This window comes from Grampus griseus, assembly GCF_964374135.1.
Source record: "Grampus griseus genome assembly, chromosome: 2".
Lineage (NCBI taxonomy): Eukaryota > Metazoa > Chordata > Mammalia > Artiodactyla > Delphinidae > Grampus > Grampus griseus.
This window is the reverse complement of record NC_139018.1, coordinates 64371271-64383308: the sequence shown is the minus strand read 5'-3', so window position 1 is coordinate 64383308 and position 12038 is coordinate 64371271. Positions and strand designations below refer to the sequence as shown.

The 12038-nt window shown below is 47.3% G+C and overlaps 1 pseudogene across 1 annotated transcript; it reads right to left on the bottom strand.

The window, feature by feature from the left end:
- Positions 1-3895: 3895 nt before the first annotated feature.
- Positions 3896-4598, bottom strand: LOC309819247 (WW domain binding protein VOPP1-like; annotated as a pseudogene). Its single transcript has 2 exons — positions 4486-4598; positions 3896-4408 (listed from the first exon to the last, which is right to left on the bottom strand). The product of its transcript is annotated as a WW domain binding protein VOPP1-like (transcript).
- Positions 4599-12038: the final 7440 nt, after the last annotated feature.

Sequence of the window (12038 nt, the reverse complement as noted above, 5' to 3'; positions counted from 1 at the left end):
CATATTAGATAAACTAGATTTTAAAATAAAGAATGTTATGAGACAAGAAATGACAATGCATAATGATCAAGGGATCAATCCAAGAAGAAGATATAACAATTTTAAATATATATGCACCCAACTTAGGAGTATCTCAATACATAAGGCAAATGCTAACAGCTATAAAAGAGGAAATCGACAGTAACACAATGATAGTGGGGGACTTTAACACCTCACTTACACCAATGGACAGATCATCCAGACAGAAAATTAATAAGGAAACACAAGCTTTAAATGACACAAAAGACCAGATAGATTTAATTGATATTTATAGGACATTCCACCCCAAAACAGCAGATTACATTGTCTTCTCAAGTGCACATGGAACATTCTCCAGGATAGATCACATCTTGGGTCACAAATCAAGCCTCAGTAAATTTAAGAAAACTGAAATCATATCAAGCATCTTTTCTGACCACAACACTATGAGCTTAGAAATCAATTAAAGGAAAAAAAAACGTAAAAAACACAAACACAATGAGGTTAAACAATATGTTACTAAATAACCAAGCGATCACAGAAGAAATCAAAGAGGAAATCAAAAAATACCTAGAGACAAATGATAAAATGAAAACACAACAATCCAAAACCTATGGGATGCAGCAAAAGCAGTTCTAAGAGGGAAGTTTATAGCAATACAATCCTACCTCAAGAAACAAGAAAAAATTCAATTAAACAATCTAACCTTATACCTAAAGGAACTAGAGAAAGAAGAACAAACAAAACCCAAAGTTAGTAGAAGAAAGAGATCATAAAGATCAGAGCAGAAATAAATGAAATAGAAACAAAGAACACAATAGCAAAGATCAATAAAACTAAAATCTGGTTCTTTGAGAAGATAAACAAAATTGATAAACCTTTAGCCAGACTCATCAAGAAAAAAAGGCAGAGGACTCAAATCAATAAAATTAGAAATGAAAAAGAAGAAGTTACAACGGACACCGCAGAAATACAAACCATCCTAAGAGACTACTACAAGCAACTCTATGCCAATAAAATGGACAACCTGGAAGAAATGGACAAATTCTTAGAAAGGTATAACCTTCCAAGACTGAACCAGGAAGAAATAGAATATATGAACAGACCAATCACAAGTAATGAAATTGAAACTGTGATTAAAAACCTTCCAACAAACAAAAGTCCAGGACCAGATGGCTTCACAGGTGAATTCTATCAAACATTTAAAGAAGAGCTAACACCCATCCTTCTCAAACTCTTCCAAAAAATTGCAGAGGAAGGAACACTCCCATACTCATTCTACAAGGCCACCATCACCCAGATACCATAACCAGAAAAGGATACTACAAAAAAAGAAAATTACAGACCAATATCACTGAAGAGTATAGATGCAAAAATCCTCAACAAAATACTAGCAAACAGAATCCAAGAACACATTAAAAGGATCATACACGATGATCAAGTGGGATTTATCCCAGGGATGCAAGGATTCTTCAATATACGCAAATCAATCAAAGAGATACACCATATCAATAAATTGAAGAATAAAAACTATACGACCGTCTCAATAGATGCAGAAAAAGCTTCTCTTTTTTTCACACCCAAATTTATTTTTATTTTGCATACATAGGAAACATGACCCTATGAAAAGAACAAAAAAGAGAAATGAGCCAAGTGTTACAAGAGGAAAAGCATGCACCAATCTGCTCCCAGTTCACTCCTAGCCACACACTCAACGGAACTCTATGGAACTTCACACACCAGAAGCTGGACTGGCTCCAAGCGGTGGGCACTGTCCACTGACAGCACGGGGGGAAACAGAGTGGGCAGGAAATGTCACTGAGAGTGGAATTTCCACACACAGTGTCACTGCCCACAGTAGTGGATTCTCACTCAGGTTCAAGGGAAAACAAAATTTATCTCACACAAACATGAATATAAAATCTTTGAGTGCTACCTAAATCATTCAGTCTCAAGATCATTTGCTATCAAAAAGATAAACAAAATTTCATCATGGACATTTGGGTGCCTACTCAGCTGCACCCAATCCAACTCCAGGGGCAGCTCTCGGGCGCTTCCTCATCAGAACAGTAAAGGGAGAAACTGGGCCTGAAAATGCAAAACGAATGACCTGGAGGAAGAGGAACTTTTGGACCCATGTAGTTGTCCTGGGTTGTAAACAGCAAATGTTGCACTTTGTTATCTCATTCGAATCAAGGACCTGAGTGTGGGAGGTACTGAAGTTGGGGACAGGAGTTCAGAAGTCACACTCGGTGGTCAAAGACACCAGCAGCAGCATCCGCGTTCACAGACTGTTTCCATGGTGTTCGTCTGGCTCCAAGAGCATCCCGTGGAATTCCCGGGGAGGCCTCCAGACTTTCCATCCTTAGAAAAGGTAAGTCATCATGGCCCCATCCTGATTCCTCACTCCTACTCCATAGACGTGTCCCAGTAGAGCAGGGACAGGGTGACTAGGGCTAGGGAATGAAAACCCTCAGTATCCACTCCAGTGAGGTGCCCTGATGCTCAAGTTCAATGAGTGACAACTTCTCAAGAGGCTCTGTTTAGTTCATTTCAAAAATAAGCACCCTACCCCCACCCCCCACCACTACGCATACAGGGACCTACATGTCTTGGCTACGCGGCTTTGCCCTTCCTATACATGACCTGTCAGGTCTCAATCTGGGTTTAAATACATGATCGTGGGCATTACTCACTATGCAGAAGAGCAGGACTCGGGCCCCCTAACAACTCCAGGACTACCTGTGATCCCAGGGCCAGAGAGGTTTCTGAGCCAGGGTTTGCATTTCCAACCAGATCTTCTTTATTCTAATTTTGATTAACTCCTCAGTGAAATCTATTCAGTCCTTTTTGAAGAGATCTCCCTGCAGTCCTGGGGTTTTGCATTCCCGTCTTTTTCTTAGCAAGCTCTTCCTCTTCAGAGCCTGGCATAGACCTGCTGAGATCAATCAGCCAGGGCCCAGGCCTGCCCAACCCAGGCTTAAGCCACGGACTGCGCCCTGCTGGGACACCTCTCTCCAGGGGCTGATGTGGCTTCCCAGCCGGATGTGCCTCTCTGCTTTGAAAGTGTCCATCACAACCCACCATCAGAGCTACCTCAGGGGAGGGCGCAGAGGTGCCTGGCCGTGATCACAGGCCAGAGAGCTGCTGACGTCCAGGAAGGACTCCGAGTCTGACCTCAGGACAGGACTCCACACCACCTTCCACAGGACACACTAAAAAGGGCTCGAACATTTTTTTCCCCAAGTCAGACCAAGAGCTCATCAAATGCAATGTCCAGTTTGAGGCAGGGGGCAATTTCCCATGAATTTAAATAACTTTCTTTAGTGATTTTCAGATAACTATAGACATCAGTGTAGCCTCATTCCGGATCCCCATCTCCTTGAGATGCAAGCCATACCCAGGGCTCTCCCAGCCCTGGCTGTGCAGAGGGCAGCTCTGGTCTTCAGGAAGGGGGTGGAGAAGAGAGGGCTCAGAGGATGTGCCACCAACGCCTGTTTCTCTGACAGCTTTTTGAAGAGGAAGACTGTCCAGCATGGGGCTCACACAGCTGGCCCTGTGGGGCCTTGCTTCTGATGGGCCGCCTGCCATGTGCGGGGCCTTCCGGGTGGCGCAGGCCCCTCCTCGCGTTCACGCGTACTCACCTGCACGTGCCCTGCCTCACCTTCCGGCGGGGTCTCTCCCCTGAGGGTCTGGGCACACCACCCTAGGGGGTCAACCCTTGGGACTCTCCACTCAGCCAGAGCACAGATTACATTGGAAACAGAAGCAACAGAGGAGACACAGGGTGAATTCAAATACTGGTCCTCCAAGGGAAACCTGAAAGGAAGCTGTGCTTGCTTTGAAGATGTCAAAAAGGAATTTGCCCTTTAGTGGCTCATAAGACCATTCCTGGAAGTGAACAGTGATGGGGCCAGGGAGGGCGAGTGACAGCCTCTCCGGCCTCCCCGGCCAGTTGCACAGGCAGGTGCCAGGCAGCTCCCGGCCACTGGGCCTTCACCACCTGTTCATATGCGGGCAGGGCGTGTCAAAGTAGGAAGGGGGCGCTGGGTAGGCTGTGCTTCCCTGGGGTGAGTTGGGCTGGACCTGGAAAGCCATCGCCACAGGGTTCCCAGCAGGATTCATCCCTGTTCCTCCAGGGTCAGTGTAAAACGGCAGCCCCAGCTTCTGGGCTCCTGGAGTGGGGTTCGGGGGCTGCCTGGTGTAAGACACGTTGAATGCCAGCTCCTCGATCAGCGGCGGGGGGTACATGCACCTCCGGATGAAGAAGCCGGCACCACAGCAGAAGAGCACGCCCATCATCAGGAGGAACCCAAAGTACCACAGCCTCTGTATGGAGAGGGCCTGCACACAGCACCTGGAGCCGCAGCAGTCCTCGTAAGGGCGGCATCTGTTTGCTACACATCCTGTGGGCAGAATTACAGCGGTTTCCTTCTGGGGAGGCCCTGTAACCGGATGATCAAAGACATATAATATGTTGGATAGCGTCCTTCAAAATACCAGCAATGCTTTTGGGCCTCTGTGCAGTCCACGGGCAGCCCAAGCAGTAGCGCAGCCACACTCCCGGCCAGGCAGCCCATGGCTGCACATCCTCCTGGTCACAGGCGCGGGTCAGCAGCACGAGCCCTGTGAGGCGGCCAGCCAGCTGGCAGGCGGGATCCCAGCCGGGGTCGCAGGGGCTCGGGCAGGCGGGCGGGGAACCGGGCTGAGTCACGCGGCCCTTGCCGCATTTGCCACGGGCTCGCGTGTCAGAAAAAGCTTTTGACAAAATTCAACACCCATTTATGATAAAAACTCTCTAGAAAGTGGGCATAGAGGGAACCTACCTCAAAATAATAAAGGCCATATACAACAAACCCACAGCAAACATCATTCTCAACAGTGAAAAACTGAAAGCATTTCCACTAAGATCAGGAACAAGACAGGGATGTCTACTCTCGACACGATTATTCAACATAGGTTTGGCAGTCCTGGCCACAGCAATCAGAGAAGAAAAAGAAATAAACGGAATCCAAATTGGAAAAGAAGAACTAAAGCTGTCACTGTTTGCAGATGACATGATACTATGCATATATGATCCTAAAGATGCCACCAGAAAACTACTAGAGCTAATCGATGAATTTGGTAAAGTTGCAGGATACAAAATTAATGCACAGAAACCTCTTGCATTCCTATACACTAACAATGAAAAATCAGAAAGAGAAATTAAGGAAACAATCCCATTCACCACTGCAACAGAAAGAATAAAATACCTAGGAATAAACCTACCTAAGGAGGTAAAACACCTATACTCAGGAAACTATAAGACATTGATGAAAGAAATCAAAGATGACCCAAACAGATGGAGAGATACACCATTTCTTGGATTGGAAGAATCACTATTGTGAAAATGACTATACTACCCAAAGCAAGATACAGTTTCAATGCAATCCCTATCAAATTACCAATGGCATTTTTTACAAAACTAGAGCAAAAAATCTTAAAATTTGTACGGAGACACAAAAGACCCCGAATAGACAAAGCAATCCTGAGGGGAAAAAATGGAGCTGGAGGAATCAGACTCCCTGACTTCAGACTATACTACAAAGCTTCAGTAATCAAGACAATATGGTACTGGCACATAAACAGAAATATAGATCAGTGGAACAGGATAGAAAGCCCACAGATAAACCCAGGCACCTATAGTCAACTAATCTATGACAAGGGAGGCAAGGATATACAATGGAGAAAAGACAGTCTCTTCAATAAGCGGTGCTGGGAAAACTGGACAGCTACATGTAAAAAAATGAAATTAGAACACTCCCTAACACCATACCAAAAATAAACTCAAAATGGATTAGAGACCTAAATGTAAGACCAGACACTATAAAACTCTCAGAGGAAAATATAGGAAGAACACTCTTTGACATAAATCACAGCAAGATCTTTTTTGACCCACCTACTAGAGTAACAAAAATAAAAACAAAAATAAACAAATGGGACTCAATGAAACTTAAAAGCCTTTGCACAGCAAAGGAAACTATAAACAAGACGAAAAGACAACCCTCAGAATGGAAGAAAATATTTGCAAATGAATCAACAGACAAAGGATTAATCTCCAAAATATATAAACAGCTCATGCAACTCAATAGCAAAAAAACAAACAACTCAATCAAAAAATGGGTGGAAGACCTAAATAGACATTTCTCCAAAGAAGACATACAGATGGCCAAGAGGCACATGAAAAGATGCTCAAGATCACTAATTATTAGAGAAATGTAAATCAAAACTACAATGAGGTATTACCTCACACCAGTCAGAATGGGCATCATCAGAAAATCTATAAACAAAGGGAACCCTCTTGCACTGTTGGTGGGAATGTAAATTGATACAGCCACTGTGGAGAACAGTATGAAGATTCCTTAAAAAACTAAAAATAGAATTACCATATGACCCAGCAATCCCACTACTGGGCAGATACCCAGAGAAAACCATAATTCAAAATGACACATGCACCCCAATGTTCATTGCAGCACTATTTACAATAGCAAGGTCACAGAAGCAACCTAAACGCCCATCAACAGACAAATGGATAAAGAAGATGTGGTACATATATACAATGGAATATTACTCAGCCATAAAAAGGAACAAAATTGGGTCATTTGTAGAGCCGTGGATGGACCTAGAGACTGTCACACAGAGTGAAGTTAAGTCAGAAAGAGAAAAACAAATATCATATATTAACGCATATATCTAGAAATCTAGAAAAATGGTACAGATGAACCGGTTTGCAAGGCAGAAATAGAGACACAGATGTAGAGAACAAACGTATGGACACCAAGGGGGGAAAGCGGGGGGCAGGGGGATAGAGGTGGTGGGATGAATTGTGAGATTGGGATTGACATATATACACTAATATGTATAAAACAGATAACTAATAAGAACCTGCCCTATAAAAAATAAATTAATTAAATTTTTTTTTTTAAAGGCTGTGTAGGGGCTTCCCTGGTGGCGCAGTGGTTGAGAGTCCGCCTGCCGATGCAGGGGACACAGGTTCGTGCCCCGGTCCGGGAAGATCCCACATGCCGCGGAGCAGCTGGGCCCGTGAGCCATGGCCGCTGGGCCTGCATGTCCAGAGCCTGTGCTCCGCAACAGGAGAGGCCACAACAGTGAGAGGCCCGCGTACCACAAAAAAAAAAAAAAAAAAAGGATGTGTAGATGGTAGACCCCACACACGCAAGGCATATGGCACTCATACTCATGCTCACATATTCACACACACACACACACACACACACAAACTGCTTGCAGCTGTCCAGAGAGATGAATGGCCCAATTACCCTGCAACCAGTACCCAATTCCATGGCGACTGGATTTCCAGAAAGCCAAAGCTGAGGGACGCTGGGGTCCCCGGCGTGGGAACAACTGCCAGGGTCCCCATCAGGTACCCAATAACTGTGAATGAGTGGACCTTATGAACAAATGGGGCCACTGGGCAGTTTGACCAGCATTAAGACAAAGACAAAGCACCTCATCTGGAGTCTTGTACATCCACAGAAATGGTCTAGCCAGAGGCAGCCAACACTGAACCTGGGATCTCTTCTCACTGGAAAATTACCCTTCCACCACACCCACCCCTTTCCCAATTCTCCCCTCACCCTGGTGAAAGCTCACAGGCAGTGTCCCACCCACCCTAGCTCACTTCCCATTCACTCACTCATTCAGCAAACGTTAACAGGCACCCACTGTGTGTCAGTCAATGTGCCAGGCCCTGGAGAGACAGGGAGGCCAGACACAGCCTGCTTCTCAGCCCTGCTGGGGACAGGGAGGGAGCCGTCCCTCTGTTCCTCTCATTCGGGGCACGCTCCACACCAGGCCAGCTCTTCAGAAAACCATGGCTTCTCCATTTCTTCTTCCTGAGGCCTCACCCTCGTGCAGGAGCAGCAGCTCAGAAAATCTCTGTCTTTTCACTTGCATTATAGGATTTTTTTTTTAAATAGCAGCAGCAGCCTTGCCTTCCAAGAAGCCTGTGGCTTTGGTTAATATTTACATGTATTTGCAATTCCTTTGTACACACGGAAGGGGAAAGAAAGGGTGGGGAAGGGAGTTTTGCCAGGGAATGAAAATGCACCCCGGGCCCATCCTCAAAGTGCTATTGCAATTGCCAACTTAAAATCAAGATGCAACTTGTTTAGCTAAAATTCAGGTAATTTCTGTCACTCCTACTCTGGCCCTTCTTCCCCTGCAAACTCGCAGCTCCTTAGCTGGCCTGTGCATCGGTCCCATTCATGTGTGAGGGAACTGTAGCTGGTCTTGGGCTTATATGCACTGGAAATTTTCTTTTTCTAATTCTGCAGGTTTGGGTCATTTTCAGAGAGCTCTGTGTGCACCCTCTGGTGGCTGACCGAAAATTTTACCTGCAAAAATTATAGTTGAACTGGGAAGGCTTTATTTGGCAGTCAGGCTCTGTGGCTGGATGGTGGACATTGTGAGTTTATGCGCTGTACTTTGTACCACCTCTTTCATCACACAATACATGGCTGGAACCGTGGCTCTGCCCTCTCAGAAGGACTGGCACCTTATAGAAAGGGCAGAGCTAAGACACAAGGCCTCCTTGTTTTTCCAGATCAGCCTGGGTGGGGAGGATGAAGGGAGCACTTCCTTGGGCTCTCAGAGGACTCAGCCCTGAAGGAGAAGCCACTGCCTTCCCGGAGCAGGCCAGGCTTGAACAGCATTCTTCCCAGAGTTCCCGCTCCTCCGCTGGTCCTAGGGGCAGCCATTCCTGAGAATCGTCCTGGTCTGTGGGCAAGAGCAGGGACGGGAGGGAGCGTGGAGGAAGAGAGGCAGAAAGGAAAACTCTCCACCTGAGGATGACGCCCCAGGCCCTCAAGTCAGGGGACCTGATGAGCATAACTGTTCTGTCAACACGATAAATGCCGGCACCTCATTTTCCTTAGCTCGTTCTTCTCCAAGGATTTTATTAGTCTCAGGAGAGTCCCCAAAGTCAGCTCAGGTTGCCTTCATTTTGCAAAAAGAGGCCCCACGAGGTTAAGGACAAATGTGACGTCACCCAGCCTGCCAGCGCAGGCCAAGCCTGGAGTTTTCTCACCTGCCGGGTTATGATGCTTTGATATTTACCTGCAGCCCGCGGTCTCAGTCACCTCCGCCCCGCACTCTATCAGAGCAAACCACTCTCAACCAGCAAACCGTGGCGAGACCTCTGAGGAGCAAGATCTTAAGGAAGGGCACACTTTGAGGCACAGGGAAGTGCTGTGTCACAAGTGGGTACCGGAAGCTGGCAAGAGAACCAGGTGGCTCCGACTCCAGATTCTGCAATCTTAGGCCCAAGCCCTATCATTTACCTGGAAACCAAGAGGTGCTGTCTACCAGGAGCAGCCTTCTTTATTGCCACCATTTTTCATTTGCTTTCCTTCAAAACCAGGCCCCAGGGCACAAGGGAAGCCCAGCTCCCGATGAGCCATCAGTCACCCCACACTGGTGGTGGCAGCCCCGTTCTGCCCGGCTGGGTCTGAGAGCACCACGGGGCGGCGGGAAAATGTCCTTGGTGGGCAGCCCAGAAGCTAAGATGTGACTGGAGCAGAGCAAGAAAAACAAACAGAACAAAACAAAACCCAGTGTGACCACATCTGTGGGAACAGACCATTCAACTACACTCAGAGCCATCACCCCGGAGGCAGGGCAGTCCGGGGAGCTCCTGCTGAATCTGAACTGAGCGTGTGGATTTCTCCCTCTAACCTGTGCTTCCAGCAGATGAAAATACTATTGCGAGGTCACTATGTGCCAAACACGCAGGATGGAGCAGGTATCGTGCTCACTGCAGCTAAAGGAGAGCTGCCGTCCACTCTAAACCCTTCATACAGGTTACCTCATTAGGCCTCGTGACAACCAAATGAAGGAGGTACAGCTAATCCCCCATAAAAGAGGACACTGAGACAGAGAAATTACATAATCTGCATCATGCATGTTGCCAGTGGTGGAGTCAGGATCCAACCCTGGCCATCTGGCTTCAGAGCTGGTGCTCTTAAACCACTTCACCCTGTGGTTTCCTCCAGTATGTGCTAAGAGCTCCTTGAGCCTTCATAAAAGCTGCACACAGTATGTCCTAGCACCCCCATTTTACTGATGAGAAAACAGAATCATAGAGGAGCTGAAGAAGGTTATACAGCTAGCAAGAGGCAGAGCCAGAACTTGAATCCAGGTAGCTAGACTCCTGAATCCCAGCTCTAATCACTACACTCTACCACCTCCCTTTAAGCCAGGGCAGTTTTCCAATGCTCCCACTCACTAGGTTTTGCAAAATTCCTGCTGGATGTTGGCAAGCACCACTCTGGCTTTGCGGCTCACCCCAGAGCCCAGGGAGAGGCCCTCCTGCCCTCCCAGAGGCAGATGTGAAGGGGCACCTGGCCCTCCGCACACTGCTCCAGGGATTCCCCCCCGCCCCCCCCGCCCCCCCCCCCCGCCGCCCCGCAGGAGCTAGTGGGTTCATTGCCACTGCTGACTAGCAAAGTAACCCGAGTCTTGATTCTGCCCCTGTCACCTGGGTTTGTCTATGTGGGGCTTCAGACCTGGGAAGGTGTCCCTCTCTCCTTAGCCAGATTATTCCTATTTCCTTGGAAGCACAAATCTTTATTTTATGGGACATAAAGGCAGAGTCAGTTCCTTCACGGGGTATCAGGCTCCCCAGGGCTCCCCCTGGACGGCCACTCAGGAAATTGGGAAGCCTGGCTCAACCGCAGCGCTGCTCTGAGGGGCCAGCATCCATAGGGTGTTACTGCATTTTCCATTTGAATTAACGTTGATTAAATCAAACGTTTAGCTGTTTGATTAAGAAATATCTCAGGCAGATTTTTCTCCTTTCTGGCTTATTGATCACATAGCCGGCTCCCTTCCAAAAGAGATTCTGGCCTTTGTCTTTTAAGGTTCATGTTCTGCTAGGTTGAGCGGTTGAGTTGTATCAAATGGGATCGACACCATGACCCCAACTTTAAATCGCCTGGTGCCTGTGCTGGCTGCCTCCCATCTGTCACTCCAGAGCTCCCTTCACACTTCTCCAACCTGCTCTGTGTGTGTGCCAGGGGGCTGGCCTACAAGGACACATCAGTGGGTTCCTTATCCTCTGGCTTTCATTGGATCCATTTGATGGAGGTCACTGGCAGTAAAGAAGTAGGCAGGAGGTGAGAGAAGCCAAGGGGATTGTCCCCTGGCTCTCTTCCTGCCAGGCTACCTTGGATTATCTGTGTCCCACCACTGAGGCCACAACTCATACATTCTATCATATATTCTAGTAACCGCTGGTGGTTATAAACTACCCCTAACACTTAATAGCTTAAAACAACCGCAAACATTTATTTTACTGATGAAGCTATCATTTGGACAGGGCTTGGTGGGGCAACTCATCTCTGTTCCACGTGGCATACGCTGGGGCAGCTTGACTAGGGTTGGAGAATCCACTTCCAAGATGGCTGGCAAGTTGGTGTAGGTTATGGTCTGGGCAAGCTTAGTCAGGACTTAGCAGAGGCCTCAGCTCTCGAGGTGGGCCTCTACTTGGGGCTGTTAGACTTCCTCCCAGCAAGGTGTCCATGTTCCAAGAGCAACTGTCCAAAGGAAAGGAAATGGAAGTTTCCAGTCTCTTAAGACCTGGGCCTGGAAACAGATACAACACCACTTCTGCCATGTTCTGTTGGTCAAAGCAGTTGCAGAGGCCCCTCTTATTCAAGGAGAAAGAACATAGACCCCACTCTTGATGAAAAGGGTATCAGAGAATTTTATCTATCTTTAATCCACTACATTTTATAAGTGCCCCTCCTATGGCTATTCCCTCCAGGTTCCAATAACTGGTCTCCTCCCTTGCTCCATCGGGCCAGGGGTGGAGCAGCTCGCTCCCTGACAGTGCTTGCCCAAGGTGCTACACCACCCCTGGTTTCCCAAACCCTGATCACACATCTGTAACAGTCTCTTTACTAAACTCCCCCTCAAAATATCCAGCTGGAGTGTACCCAGGTATTTGCTGGGACCCTGGC